Source organism: Ricinus communis, unplaced genomic scaffold (genome assembly GCF_019578655.1).
Source record: "Ricinus communis isolate WT05 ecotype wild-type unplaced genomic scaffold, ASM1957865v1 Ctg35, whole genome shotgun sequence".
NCBI lineage: Eukaryota > Viridiplantae > Streptophyta > Magnoliopsida > Malpighiales > Euphorbiaceae > Ricinus > Ricinus communis.
In genome coordinates, this window is record NW_025963469.1 from 32,943 (window position 1) to 50,000 (window position 17,058).

Below are 17,058 nucleotides of genomic sequence, written 5' to 3' on the forward strand. Positions count from 1 at the left end.
TGCTGCGTTGGCGTGCCTTTAATCGCCAATGCAAAATTTGTGTATAAATCTCAATAAATTACTATTATCTTATTAAAGTTTAGACAAATTTACAAGTCCAATCTTGCTTTTAAAAAAAGTAAAGTAATTCCTTTATAATATTTGCTTTCTTAATTATTAACTCTTTTTATCATTTTATTTTATCAGTCACAAAGATCTTAATTTGGTCCTTATACTTATTATAAGTTTAATTTAATATAATAAAGAGTTAAATTTAGTTTTTATACTTAATATTAAATATTAAAATTCTTTTAAAATAATTTTTATTTTAAAATTTTTCTACTTTCCTTCAATTCTATTAGAAGAAAGAAAATCATGGATAGATCTTTTTATTTATTGATTGATCTTTTAGGAAAACAAATCATAGATATCTCATTTAATTATTTATTATTCTTTTTGTAATTAATACACTTAATGAAAATAATTTATGCAACTAAATTCAAAGGTAAAAACTAATTCAAAGTTAATTTAATATACATAATGCAAATAATTTATGCATAAAAATTAATGAATTTGATAATGGTTTACGTGTTAGAATTAATTGTGTAGGTAAATAATAGGAATAAACTGATAGCTGAGATTTTCAACTATTTAAAATAAAAAAATAACAAAGAAATTAACTTTCTCATTAAAACTAATAGGAAAAGGTGTAGTTTTAGCCTTAATATTTGGTGCGATGAGCGGCTTAGTTTTTAAATTATTTTTAAACGTAAATAAACTCTTAAAGTATAAAAAAACTTGTAATTTAAGCTCTTCGCAGTAACAAAATAATTATCACCATTGCTTAAAGTTGACACCATTATTTCTCCTTCTCCATGTTCTTCTTTTTCTTTCTTTCCCTATCCCATTTAAATCTAAGAAGAATAAATCTCATAAATGAAATTTGTTGTATTATTTGACATACAACTTGTAATTTTGCTACAATCTTTTATGTGGAACCAGTCCCAAAAGCATGTATTTGTTTCGTTAAATTATTGTAGTTCATATCTAAATTATTTAAGAAAAATCTAAATTAAAATTCAATTAAAATATTCATATCTAAATCTGTTCTAAATTCATTTAAAATATTATATTTATTATCTAAATTTGTCTAAATCCGAATAAAAATACATGCATATATACTATATGAACTCCTTAAGGACTCATTTAATATATATAATTATAAAATAAATTTTTAGATCTTTAAATATCGGATATTTTACCTATTAAATAGGTATTCATTTGTAATAATTAAAATATAAGATATATTAATAAAAATTAATAATATTACACTATTTTTAAAAATTGTATTATCTTATCAATAGATAAGCTAACGAGTTCCATCATTTATTTATTATAGTTCTATCAAGATTGCAATATTTCATTGTTATAATGAACAACGTTATCTGTCGATTTCAACCAAAACAACATAATATAAGAAAAATGAGCATCAGATATACAGTCCCAAAGTATTCAAAGGTTGAATCTTATTTTAAGACCTCCTCACTAAATTACAAGCATAATTGTAATACCTCATAATTTGTGAAGTTTAATTTTATTATTTTTTAGAGATATTTTAAAATTTTCTTTAGTTAAATGCTTATTTTTCAATTAAACTTGGATTTAATTTACACTAGATATTATTATTTATTTATTGTATAGGATTCTTATTATTATTATTTTAAGTCTAAAATTAGTGTTACATTATTGAAGTAATAATTAAGTATATAAATATATGTATAATTATAAAAATAGGAAAATTGAGCAAATAATTAGTTTTGGGGGGCATTTTCTATAGCTAGAATTTTTAAGGATAAAAGTGCATTTTCTCCTAAAACACAACCAAATCAGCAGCCCCTCTCTTTTCTTCTTCTTTCTTCCCGCGTGTCAGGCTCCCCACCACCATTTCTCACTCATTTTCTTCCATAACCATTGCCCATTTCTACCAACGATCCACTTGCTAGCCTTATTTTGCAAATCAGACATCGAAAATGGACTCGCCACCACCAAAAATGTCAAGAGTAGCCCTTTTCTCTATTTTTCCATCGCTGGAAGCTATGTCCAAATCTCAATGGAGCCGAAGCTTTCCGGCCTCTATTCGATGGTTTCCGATGAGATTCCAGAAAAGATATTTGAATATCTGGACTCCATGAATCATAAGTTTCGCGTCGGCTCCTCTAGATTCAAATTCTGACATTATTGACTGTAACGGCTTTTGGAGCCGGTATTTTTCGGACACGCAGAACTTTAGATTTTTGGCTTTGTAAAAATTTATTTGGACTCGATAAATTAATTAAAAAATTTAAAAATATTTTCACCATTAATAATTAATTTTAAACAAATAATTAAATTAAAATAAATTCATTGTTAGATTAATTATAAACATTATGGACTAATTAGTGGAATTAAAAAAATTATTTAGCTTTGTAATAATTGCGGCTATGAATAATTAAATTAGATTTTGAGAAATTATTTGTGAGTTGGATTATGAAATAAATATTAATGTCAGACTGTTAATTATTAGTTGTGAACTGTGTTGTGTTGCATAGCCGGAAAAATGATGCAAATATGGGTGACCCGACTACTGTAAATATTTGATAAATATTAGAAGTGTTTTTAGCAGGTTCTAGACCGGTTATATATAGGATAAATGTCTGTATTTTAGGGGAGGTTCTACCGAGTTTTCAACAGAACTATGAGTTAAAGTCGTATAATCAACGGTGTATGTGTCATGTCACTATTTAATACAATTTAAATATTATTATTACTATTTATTATTATTATCATTTTCAATATTATTATTATCTTAATTGCCATTATTTGCATCACTATTATTATATTTACTATGAATATTGCATTTAACCATAATTTCATTTAAATCGATGCTATTCAATTTTAGCATTTAATATTAAATTGAGTAATTCTATGATTGTCTGTGATTTACGTTATTTTAATATTATTGATGCTAAGATTGTACTGTAACTCGAGATGAGACGGCAGTAGAACATGCCATCTGATGGATTGCATTAGGACCACGCACCGATATAAATCAGAGACACGTAACAGGAGAATATTTATGTGATGTGCCATGGTCGAGCATTGCTCTCCAAGCGCTAGTCTTATTGGAAATAAGAGAGTCGATTGCCTGATAGAATTGGAGTATAGGATTTTGCTGATGTTCTCATCATGTATTTATTAAATTGAATTTTCTGAAATATGATATGACACGTACTTTAATTATTTCATGATAGTTTATATTTATTTAAATAATTATTTTATTGTGATAGTTGTGTTTGTTTGGGATTATATGATTTTAACTCACCCTCGAGACTGACAGTCTCAAACTAAATTTTTCAGGTGACAATTAAGTTATTTGCAGCTCCTCTCATTTTGCCAACCCGACTCTTTCCTTCCTCGGGCTTAACGTAACTATTTTTCTTATATTTCTAATTACATAAATTTCTCGATACTCCACAGTATTTGCATTTTCAGATTTATTATTTCTATTTGATTTGACAAACAACCTGTTGATGTATTAATTTTATTATTACTGATAAACCGGTATAAATTCTGTTGTAATTGTGTGGATGAATATTAGTATATTGAATAAAATTATATTTTAGTTGAGTCTTGATTAGCTAGGCTTGTTACGGGTTTCGGTGGTAAGCCTACCTATTCCCTAGCGCCGGTCACGGCCTACGGATCGGGTCGTGATAATAACTTAGTTGACCACTGCATTTTCTTTTTCCACTTAGAGAAAAGGTTATTTGTACTAGAAATAGTTGCGGCCAAATGCAATGCATATATATATGATATTTAATTCATGTAAGCAGTTCTTTATAAAGACTTATGCTCAAATTGTATATAAAAGAGAGCTTTATATAAACCAAAACTTTGATTTTTTTTTTGGTAGAAAAGGGAAGCAAGGGAAGAATTAGCACTCCTCTAAAAGCAGTTATACTTCTTTACACATAAATGCTAAGAGAGCTTGCAATAAGTGGTTATAAAGGGCCACATATCACCCAGAACAACAAAGAAATTTTCTTATTCTACTTTTTGTTTCATCGTTTAGATTCAATCCAGTAAGTTTGGGAGGATGAGCTCTTGACAACCTTTTTGTTGCTATTTCTATATATGAAAATAGTGTATTGACATAATCTTTTTATTTCCTAATTGGCTATCTATCTGTGCGCATAGGTATCTTTTTTTAAATTTGGCATGAATGGCTACTTTATGCTGTAAAAGGCTATTTCTTCTCTTAATCTTAATATCAGTAAACTTTTCACCGCCTTTATAGTTAATCAATTTCTTTGTTATTTAATGTTTCACTACTTTTTCAGCTTCCTACTTGTAACTTTTCTCCAATTATCAGCTCTCTATATATTTAGGTAACTAAATATGAATGATAAGGTGCATTAGTTATTTCGAGTTATAATTTTGCTCCAGTCCTAACTGTATGAAAGATCAAAAGGAATAAATAAGTGTCATCTCTGATTCAATTTCTCACAAACAGAAGTTTCCAGGCCTATACAAGAATTTGGTTTATTTACTTAAGGAATGGATGGTTGTTAAAGATTTGAATCTCATATGTATTTCTTCTACAATCTTGTCTATTTGATTAAGCATCAATATAATCATTTAATTGCACACTATCAGAGTTAATTTTATGGTCTTAGTGTTTTCCATCAACTAGTCCATCAATATTTTCAACCTTTTATAGTAGCTCAAATAGGACACTGAGAAAAAAATCTTAATTCAGGAGCTTTATTTATTTATTTTTTCCTTGTATTGCATTAATGTAGAATTTGCTCATGACCTACAACGATAACTGTATCTATAATTGTAATGATTTCTTATGAAATTTTTAACAAAGCATAGAACAAATATAGGTTGCATTAATTTTAACCGTGACGATAACCATAAAACACGTTGGAAATTCATAAAGACACTGAAAATGTGTCGCTAGAAATTATCTGCAAGAAAATCGTTGGTAAAGGAATAAATTTGGAGACCCACCTGGCATCAATGTCAAAGATATAGGCGAAACGCACATGTATCCCTTTATTATGCGTTTTGGATGCAAGCTCAAAGTATATAAATGGAATATGAGAAATATTAAGAGGAAGATGAGACTTTTTTTTTTTTCACTTCTAGAAATCAAATTCAAGAAAACAAAAAGGGCTTAAATAAAGAAAAGGTAGGTGTATGCCACACATAAGCGATGTTGATAACTATATTGTCGTCTCTTCCGAAACTATCATTGCCTTGTAAGTTTTTCGACTCGCTCTTGTTCTTGTTCTTGTTTATTGCATGTCTCTGTAACACAATAATCTAAATTCTAAAATATTTTCTTTAATAATTAAATTCTTCAATTTGCATTTTTTGAGTATTACCCACTGGCACTCTATTCAAATTGTACCTTTTACAATAGAATTATGGGGCCAAGTTTGCATTTTCTGGGTACTACCCATTTCATTTCTAGACATAACTCACTAGCTATATTATTGTTTTGAATGGTTGTTTTCTTTCCCCTATTCGTAAGTGGAGATTGCTTCTGGCAGATAGAACCCCTTCTGCTTCTTCCACTTCAGCAAAAAATTTTGCGTTAAAGAAGCCCATAGTGCCCTGCTGTCATAATTTCAAGGATGACAGGTAGAACATTAAGATTATTGAATTCATTAAATGTTTATTCTTAACATTGGTTAGTTTCTTAGATGAACATTTACTTGTACCACGAGTTAGCATTTGGAGAAGCTGGATTATCTTATTTGCATTAAGGTATCGAGGACTCCCAAAAACTTGAAGCTCCCTCCTGTTTTATGCAGATTTTATACTATATCCGGATTTCAATTAAAAGAATTCTCATGTTATAATTTATAATTTGTGGTCTTTTTAATAAAATTACATTCTTTATTATGCTAAGGCAAAATTGATCGAGTTTCGATCCTATATGACGCGTGAAAATTATTTCAATGAAGGTGGTGTTCTTGTCTTTCTTTTTTCTCCTATATTGTTCCTTTTCTCTTAAGTGTTTAGTGGCAGTAAAGGTACTAAAGAATTACAAAGAAGCTTGGAGTGACTCCTCCATAGAAGTGACATCGTTTTCTCATTGAAGCCCAAGCATATTATTACACATTTGATTGGTATAAAAGATAATTATCCAAGTTTGGAGTTTATAATTTATTAACCAAAGGAAGCTTAAACAAAAAGCTCACAAGGTGATATTTTGCGGCCACTAGTGTTGCTTTTTTGTTTTCTTTTAAATTTTTTTGAAACTAGTGTGCTTTTTAAAAAAAAAATTAATACCTTATAATTTATTCCCCGAATACTGGACGAATACCGATTTATATTTTAAATTGACGCAAGTCACAAGATATGTATTCGTACTTTTTTCTTATAGTTCTAATAGTTGGGGTAAAACTATTTAACTTTTAAGGTTTGATAGTATTCTAACGTTTTAAAAATATATTCCCTTTCAATTCTGTAATAATATAACACTTTTTTCATTAATTATTTTTTATTACTTAACTGTTGAACTATTGAAAAGTTTAGTGCTACTTTTCTTTTGTTACTTTTGTCCTAGAATTTATTAGAACTAGTTTTTTTTTTTTAAATAGTAGAATTGAAATAATGGCTATAATATTTGGGGGAAAATATAAATTGTATTTAGGGGCTCAAAAGACTTAGGTTTAAGCAGATTGAAGGAGCTCACCCTGAAATCAAAGTTATGGCAAGTGTGCTCGGGGAGTCTTTAACTAGAGGTGAACTAGAAGCTATTGATAGGCCAATTCAGCTGGCTGAGAGATGAGATTCGATTAGAGGGTCAATTGGATTTTTTTCATATGCCCAAGTCAACATGGGATAAGAGTTTATAAGGATTTGGATTATTTTATTAAAAAAGAACAAGAACGAGTTCAACTCTAGACTCGATGAGATCTATAAACACTATAAGCATACTGCGATAAAAGAATAGATGAAAAAGACTTGATGGACACGAAGGCAATAGTTAAATCTTCTGAAAGTATCCTTAGCCACAAGAAACCTTCAATGGTACTGCTCCTGCCAACACCAACAATAATGCCACCGCTAATCAACTACCACCCATTACTTTGGTGGTAAAGCACAAAGGAAATGGTGGTCCTTTTGAGTTTGTTGATAGTGACGATGAAGTGCTGATTCTTCTCGCTTTTTCACTAAAAATCCTCGACTTGAGAAAATGACGAAACAAATGGATAAGATGAAAGGATGGATGGGAAGCAATACCTCAAAGGGAGAACTAGAGATTATAGGTTCGAAAAGTTACGTACGAATAGAGAAGGTTTGAGGCATCCCTATCTGCAGATTCCACGAAAGTAAATGAATCTTTGCCTAACCTAATAAAATTACATTAATCTGGTCAATTCTACTTATTTTAAAGCATGAACCTTTTCTTATATAAAACATGAGCAAACAAATTCTGACCTAATTGGTACCCAAATTAGCCCTAGCGGGAGGTAGTTTGGTATCTTAAATTTATCTTTACATGCAAGGTGAATACAATTTTATTACCTAAATCTAGATGTCGGATTCTTGTTCATCCTATGAGCATGTGAGTGATCAATCACCCATAAATTTTAAGTTGATTTTAATACCTTATATGTATGGTGAAAACCTAAAAACAATAAAATAAAACATACATAGAAGGGGGGGAGGAGAAAAGAGAAATCCAGAAAAGGATTAAGGAGATCGGGGCGATTAAGGGTGGGAATTAATTACAATCATGGCTTAAAAACATCAAAGATAAGAAATTTAACTAATTAATTAACTAACACTAATCCTAAAAGTCCAAAAAAGATCAGTTATAATCTCTAAATCGAGTAAGTAGAATCCGTCACTGTGAAAAAGTTTTAGGTTAGTAAAGGAAATTAAGTAAGAAGCAAATAAACAAACAAATTAAATAATACTGGGAAAGAAACAACCTGTTACTCGTGGATAGATGGTCTTAAATTCAAGTTCTTTTTTCCTCATTTGTAATTCAAAATAACTTCTTAGCATTATAATATAATCATAACTTTTAAGATTTAGTAAAATAATTTATATTATCCTTAATACTATGGTTTATCTTATATTTTTAAAATATATCTTTTATTAATTTATACAATTGCATTGCTCAATTTTGTTAATCTTATTAATTATCAATAACAATATTTTTCTGTCAAACAATATCTAAATCTTAATACATTTGTGTATAAATCTGAATTAATTACTATAATCTTATTGAAGTTTGGACAAATTTACAAGTTCAATCTTGCTTTTTAAAAAGTAAATTAATTCCTCCATAATATTTGCTTTCATAATTATTAACTCTTTTTTTCATTTTGTTTTATTAGTCACAAAGATGTAAATTTGGTCCTTATACTTATTATAAGTTTAATTTGATACAATAGGGAGTTAAATTTAGTTCTTAGGCTTAATATCAAATATTAAAATTCTTTTAAAATAATTTATATTTTTAAATTTTTCTGATTTCCTTGAATTCTTTTAGAAAGAAAATCATCGATAGATCTTTTTATTTATTTATTCATCTTGTAGGAAAAAAAATCATAGATAGCTCATTTAATTATTTATTATTTTTTTTGTAATTAATACACTCAATGAAAATAATTAATGCAACTAAATTCAAAGTTAAAAACTAATTCAAAGTTAATTTAATATACATAATGCAAATAATTTATGTATCAAAATTAATGAATTTGATAATAGTAGTAAGTGTTGGAATTAATTGTGTATGAAAATAATAGCAGTAAACTGATAGTTGAGATTTTCAACTATTTAAAATAAAAGATAACAAAGGAATTAATTTTTCTCATTAAAACTACGGCATATGTTTTATACTTGGGCTATAATATCATCTCTTGGAAGTCAGCACATCAGAAGTCTATTTCTCAGTCATCTACAGAGGTTGAGTATAAGGCTCTCGCAGATGCAGCAGCAGAGGTTACTTGGGTTTCTCTTCCAAAACCACCGAGCTTATTTTGTGACAATGCAAGAGCGACATATTTGTGTGCTAATCCAGTCTATCACTCATGAATAAAACACCTGGCACTTGACTATCATTTCGTTCGTGAACAGATCTCCAATGGCTCTTTACGTGTACTGCACATTAGCTCGAAGGATCAATTAGCAGAAATGCTTACCAAAGCTCTTGGTCGTAGTCACTTTCTTCAATTTCGTTCCAAGAGTGGAGTCTCCAATGGAACCTCCATCTCGCGGGAGCGTGTAGAGACTAAGTCTATGATATTAACAAACTCTGATTCAAATATATAACAGCTAAGATAGCTATTGTAATCAGTTGTAACAACTTAGATTGTACAACTCATTTTCTACATCTTACTATTGTAACTATATGCTATTTTATCTCTTAGATTCTTGTAATTTCTTCTATAATTGTAATCACTGCAACAATCAATATATAAGTTTCAACACAAATTCAATATCATTGTTGTCTCAAAATCTTGAAATTTCCTAACAAGGCACTGTGAATCAAAAGGAAACACATAAAACTTGAGAGATGGTGAGTGTGCAAAAGCAGACGGAAAGGTCTAAAATTTTAAAAGACAAAAATTATATAGTAATACAAATCTCAGATTGGACCCAAAAGATAGTAAGTGACTTCTTCTAACTCAAAGTTGTCGTCTTACGATTCTATTTCTCCATACATCTAGCCATGATTTCTTGCTTCAAACAAATTTAGAAAATTAAAATAAAACAACATTGAAAAACAAAATAAGTGACACTATGGTTATCAAGAGAAGAAGACACACCATTCCATGAGCATGGACTAGGGGAATCAGAAGTCTAGTGGGCTAAGAAGTTACTGAACAGAGAATTCTCTTCATTATTAGCAGTAAAACCAGAAGCATCATAATACAAAGACAAAGCCAAAAATTTCCCTAATATCTAACACTTACGATGATTATCACAAAGATAAACCTTTCTTTATTCATTTCATGTCAGATTTGCTTTCAATAAAGAGAAATTCTCGGGTGAACTCAGTTCGTCGTGTAGGATTATGAATTTCCTAATATAACTATATTATGCAGCATATTTTATAATCTATTTTATTTATATTGATGGATTTACAATCAAGGATCGGCGAATGCTTGATACATAATTTCACCATTAAGCTTTACTAGTTTAACCTTTAATAGTCATTAACTATTTTTTTAATCTATGACACCTCCCAACTTCTATTCTTAATATTTTTTCATCTTTTGAACATTTACTTTTATATGTTTATTCTGCCAAAAGAATTTCACCTATATTGAACCCTCTCAACCAAAGCATTCAAGAAAATCTTAAAACTCTCTCTTTTTCTCCCCGCCCTCTGCTTCTCCATTGCAGTTGTACATCATATTCTCAATCAACTATTTTTAATTGGGTTCTGTTTCTCCATATATTCTAGCATAAGTTCTTGCTTGAAACACCGATGTTTTTAAAAAAAAGAAAGATTCTACTATCGTAGACAGGCTAATCATGTATGATTTTATTGAAAAATCTACATATGCACCTGATAGTTATGTTAACTTATGACTATAGAATCCACGTGACACATGAAGCATGTACCCATCAAGAATGTCTTCATTGTCGTAAGCCACATGACAATATTTTTAGCAACTTCACTAGTTTCATTTCCTTCTTCATCCCTCACATATGATATCCTCGAGTTCAACAAATTTTAAGGTTCTTCAAGTTCGGCATACACATTTATCCTTTTATTTATAGTATACGTTTATATAATTTTGATTATTATGCATTTAATTCGTGTTTATCAGTTTGATTTAAATTAAAAGAATTGATTTACTAAATAAGTATTATTCTGCTTAGTGACAGAGCTACGTTGGGGCCAAAGGGGGCAATGGACCCCCTATTATTTGAAAATTTTAAAAGGATATATTAGTAAATTCATGTATCTAACCTAAAAAAAAGAAGTTTTTTGGCCCTTTCTCATTTGACAACAGGTGTTTCTCTTTTATTTTATTTTTTTATCAAGACTCAAGCTTCAATTACTCTCTAATTTTACCATTTTCTCATCAGATCAACTCATTCTACCATCTATTTGAGGGTTTTAAGGTAAAATCTTTATATTTATACTTTGTAATTTAATTATTCTGTTGGGTTTGTTTTTAAGTTTTTTGATTATAAATGGGTAAATAAACAATTAGGGATTTAAAGGGCAAATATTTATTGTTTCATCAATGCTTATTTTATTATCTATTATGTGAATTACATGACCCGTAATTGTTGTCTTTTTCATAGACGGGTTTCGGGGATAAGCCTACCTATTTCCTAGTACCGATCATGGGTGATGGGAATTGTAGGTTTCATCAATTAACTCCCCAATAGCAAAAACACTATGATAAGTTGAATTAGAAGAAAACTAGAAATTACCAATTTAATCCACAAATTCGGATCGTTCAAAGATTGAAGTAAGAAGATGGATGCTACTTAACCCCGTTACCAACAAGGATAAAGATACTAAGATAGACTTTGAATTTCCTCTTATGCCACAAACAAGAAAGTATGATAAATAACAAGAAAACAAAGATTTAGATTTTGACACCACAAGCTAGAATAAAGCTTGATAAGTCGCAAAGTTCAAGCAAGAAATTAAAGACAAAATTCCTCACAATAAAACTCAAACAAAATTTCATATATCAAATTCAATCATGCTCCAAAAGAAAGAGAAAAGGACTTGTTTATATAGAGTACAAGTCCATGCACACACTACTAAAATAGACTCACACACATAGGATTACTTTTACTCTTAAATGGCTTTAGTAACCACTATCCACACTAATAGCCATTACTTGGCATTGATTACCCCATTAACTTGTATATGGTGGCTCTTAATAACCACTACCCACATTGATAGCCATTACCTGGTATTAATTACCACATTAACTTGTATGGTGGCTACATGTAACCCTAATTGTTATTAACATGAAAACAAGTTAAATATTATTCCTTGGGCCTCCATGGATGCCTTATTGGGTTGAAGTTCTTGGGCTTTCCAAATGTCTCTAATTAAACCCAATATGGCTTGTTGAAGCTTCTTGGATTTGGACCTTGTGATTGGGCCTTCTTGTACTATTAATGGATCTTGGATCTCTTTAAGCTTTGAACTTGGATTCACATCATTCCCCTTTCTTGAAAGGATTTGTCCACAAATCAGCTCCATCATCTTCATCACCTACATCAAACAAAGACAAGTCACTAACATTGAAAGTAGCACTAACATTGCCATATTCACTTGGAAGTTCTAGCTTGTAGGCATTGTTGTTGATGCGTTGAAGCACTCTAAAAGGACCATCTCCTCTTGGCATAAGCTTTGATTTCCTTTGGTTAGGAAATCTTTCCTTCCTCAAGTGCACCCACACCCAATCTCCGTGCTCAAAATGACTTGCTTCCTCCCTTTGTTGTGTTGCTTTTCATATTGGAGTGTTTTCTTCTCAATGTTTGCATGCACCTTCTCATGCAAAGTCTTGATGAATTCAGCTTTTTGTTTCCCCTCTAAATTAGCTTTGTCCAATGGCAATGGTAGCAAATCTAATGGAGTCAATGGATTGGATCCATACACAACTTCAAAGGGTGAGCAATTTGTTGAACCATGCACACTCCTATTGTAAGCAAATTCCACATGTGGCAAACATTCTTCCCAATTCTTCAGATTTCTTTGGATGAGAGCCCTCAAAAGTGTTGCAAGTGTCCTATTGACCACCTCTGTTTGTCCATCCGTTTGCGGATGACAAGTTGTAGAATACAAAAGCTTTATCCCCATCTTTCCCCAAAGAGTCTTCTAAAAGTGACTTAGGAATTTGACATCCCTATCACTCACAATGGTCCTTGGCACTCCATGCAGCCTTACAATCTCCTTGAAGAATAGATTCGCAATATGGGTTGCATCATCTGTCTTGTGACATGGAATGAAATGTGCCATTTTGCTAAACCTGTCCACAACAACAAAAATAGAATCTCTCCCTCCTTTGGACCTAGGTAATCCTAAAACAAAGTCCATAGAAATGTCTACCCAAGGTTCATTTGGTATGGGAAGAGGTGTATACAAACCATGAGGCATTGCTTTGGATTTGGCTTGTTTGCAAGTAATGCATTTCTCACAAATTCTCTCAACATCCCTTTTCATGTGTGGCCAAAAGAAATGGTCACCCAACATATCCAAAGTTTTCTTAATCCCAAAATGTCCCATTAAATTCCACTATGTGCCTCTCTCACAAGTAACTCTCTCAAAGAACTTTGTGGCACACACAATTTGTTTTCCCAAAAAAGAAAACCATCAAACTTATAGAACTTATCAAAACCCCCTTTCTCACATACCCCATAAACATTAGCAAAATCAGGATCATTAGAATATAGATCTTTTATGTATTCAAATCCTAATAATTTTGCATCAAGTTTAGAGATCAAGGCATACCTTCTTGACAATGCATCGGCCACCACATTTTCTTTCCCTTGCTTGTACTTAATGATGTATGGAAAGGATACAATGAATTCCACCCATTTTGCATGTCTCTTGTTGAGCTTTCCTTGTCCTTTGAGATACTTCAAGGACTCATGGTCAGTGTGAATTATGAATTCTTTGTAGCCAAGGTAATGCTGCCATGTCTTTAGAACCCTCACTAATGCATAGAACTCCTTGTCATATGTAGGGTAGTTTAGACTTGCTCCACTTAGCTTTTCGCTAAAGAATGCTATGGGCTTGCCTTCTTACATCAAAACTCCTCCAATACCTATGCCACTTGCATCACACTCAATCTCAAAAGGTTTAGTAAAATTTGGCAAAGATAACAAGGGTGCAGAACTTAATTTGTCTTTTAGCAAGTTAAAAGCCTCATCTTGTTCAATTCCCCACTTAAAACCAACATTCTTTTTTATGCATTCAGTTAAAGGTGCAGCTATGGTAGAAAAATTCTTAATGAACCTTTTATAAAAGTTAGCTAAACCATGAAAGCTTCTTACATCACTTACACTTGTGGGTGTTGGCCATTCTCTAATTACTTTTACCTTTTCTTGATCAACATGAATACCCTTGTCATTGACAATATATCCAAGAAAAGTAATTTCATTAGTGCAAAAACAACATTTCTTTAAATTAGCATACAACTTCTCTTCTCTAAGCACATAAAAAATACAAGTCAAATGTTGTACATGCTCATCTAAATTTTTGCTATAAACCAAGATATCATCAAAATAGACAACAACAAATTTGCCTATGAATGCTCTTAAAACATGATTCATCAATCTCATGAAAGTGCTTGGTGCATTAGTTAAACCAAAAGGCATTACTAACCACTCATATAAACCATGTTTAGTTTTAAAACCTATTTTCCATTCATCACCTTCTCTCATTCTAATTTGATGATAACCAGATTTCAAATCAATTTTTGAAAACAAATATGAACCATGCAATTCATCCAACATGTCATCTAGCCTAGGAATGGGATGTCTATACTTCACCGTGATTTTGTTGATGGCACGACAATCAACACACATCCTCTAAGTTCCATCTTTCTTAGGCACTAACAAGACGGGTACGGCACATGGACTCATGCTTTCACGAACATAACCCTTCTCCATAAGCTCACTCACTTGCTTTTCGATTTCCTTGGTCTCCTCCGGATTACATCTATATGCTGGTCTATTTGGAATGTTTGCTCCGGGTATGAAATCAATTTGGTGCTCAATGCCTCTTTTAGGTGGCAAACCATTTGGAATTTCTTCCGGAAATAAATCTTCATAAACCTGCAAAAGATCAACAACAACACTAGGCAAACAATTGGTTATTTCGTTAGAAATATGCAAAATCTCCTTGTACATAAGTACAAGCATGTGTTGCCTCAAAAGCATAGCTTCCTTCACATCACTCATTTTTGCATAAACACTCATTTTTCTTTCATTTCAACCTCCCTTGTTTTCTCTCACCTTGTATTTCCCATTTTGGTCAAGAGAATTGGAATTTTTAGGTTCACTCATCTCACCTTTTTCTTTACTCTTAAAGGTTTCCCTTCCCAAAGAGTTTTCCAATGAAGAACCCATTTCTTCATATTGTTGCTTGATGCGCATTTGGTCTTCAAAAATCTGTTTTGGAGTTAATGGTCCAAGGTTAAACCTTTTTCCATCCATAGTCAAAGTATACATATTTTTGAATCCATCATGACTAGCCCTTCTATCATATTGCCAAGGTCTCCCCAACAACATATGTCCGGCCAATATTGGCAACACATCACACAACACCTCATCCTTATATCTACCAATTTGAAACGAAACTAAAACTTGCTTATTTACCTTTACAACTCCACTTTCATTAAGCCATTGCAACTTGTATGGTCTTGGGTGCTTGGTAGTAGGCAACTTCAATTTCTCCACTAGCAAAGTGCTTGCTACATTGGTACAACTTCCACTATCTACAATCATGTTGCACAACTTGTTAGAAATCAAACAATGAGTATGAAACAAATTTTCCCTTTGCTCCCTATGGACATCATGTTTATTTTGCAAACTCAATGTTCTTTGAACAACAAGATTATCTCCCTTAGCACATTCAACATCGCTACAATCTTCTAAAGAAGGCATATCATCATCACTATCCCCCTCACTCTCCAACTCAATATCACCATTCCTTAGAATCATAGCTTTCTTATTTGGACATTCCCTAGCAATGTGCCCATGACCCAAACACTTAAAACATTTGATTCCCCTAGTTTGGGCTGGTTGATTCTCACCCTTTCCCTTATTACCCAAGTCAATTTTAGGTTTAGTTTCTTCCACTTTTGACTTAGTAAAAGGTTTATCATCCTTTTTCCCCCAAGAAGTTTTCCAAGAAGAAGAAGAAGAACCCATGTTTGGTTTAGAATCATACCTCTTTCTTTTCAATTGCCTTTCCACTTTCATGGCCAAATTCACCATATCTTCAATCTCCACATAATGTTGCAAATCAACAACATCAGCAATGTCTTTGTTTAGCCCTCTCAAGAACCTTGCCATGGTAGCTTCACGATCTTCTATCATATTTGCTCTAATCATAGCCTTCTCCATTTCTTTGTGATACTCCTCCACACTCATGGATCCTTGAATTAGAGTTTGTAATCTTTGATGAAGCTCTCTGTAGTAGTGGCTTAGAACAAACCTCTTTCTCATGATTTGCTTCATTTCTCTCCAAGACTCCACGGGTCTTTCTCCATATCTACGTCTTTCCTTGCAAAATTGATCCCACCAAACAATTGCATAATCACTAAACTCAACAGCGGCAAGTTTTACCTTTTTCTCCTCCGAATAATTATGACATTCGAAGATGAGTTCCACTTTCTTCTCCCATTCAAGGTACACATCTGGATCATTTCTTCCTTGGAATGAAGGAATCTTCATTTTGATGCTTCCAAGGTTGCGATCAACATCATCATTTGGATGTCTTCTCCTAGCTTGTCTCCTAGGATTGATTCGTTGTCCCAACAAGGTGACTTGATCATCATCCAAATCATCCTCTCCTTCATAGTCCTCTTAGTCAATTGGTGGACATCTCCTTTGTCTAGGCTCTCCATGTAATTGGTTAAGGATGCCATCATGCTTCTCTAATTTTTCATTGACTCCCGCCATCATATTAAACATTCTTTCGAATTGTTGTTGCATAGCTTGAATCACATGATCATTTGTATAAGAAGAACTTGTGTCTTTTAACATGATTGTAAAACCTAAAATTTTAACAAAAGAAAATAGAAAGAAACAATCTCACAACACTCTCACGTATTTCACTCAAAATTGATGTATACCACTCGTGTTTACACTCAATTTTGGCTTTTTTTTTTCTAATGATCTCACACTCTTGCCTTATACCTCTCAAATTTGCCTTTTGATTTCTTAGATGAACTAAGTTTCTCAATCAAACAAAATTTCAAGAATGATAAAAAAAACAAAAAGGTAGGCTAACAAGAAAATAATAAGGTAGGCTTAAAGAAATGAACAATTTATAACAAATAGGCTAATATA

At 31.6% G+C, this 17,058-nt stretch overlaps 1 pseudogene; it reads right to left on the bottom strand.

Annotated features, from left to right (window-relative positions):
* Positions 1 to 12,085: 12,085 nt before the first annotated feature.
* Positions 12,086 to 16,565, bottom strand: LOC125369001 (annotated as a pseudogene).
* Positions 16,566 to 17,058: the final 493 nt, after the last annotated feature.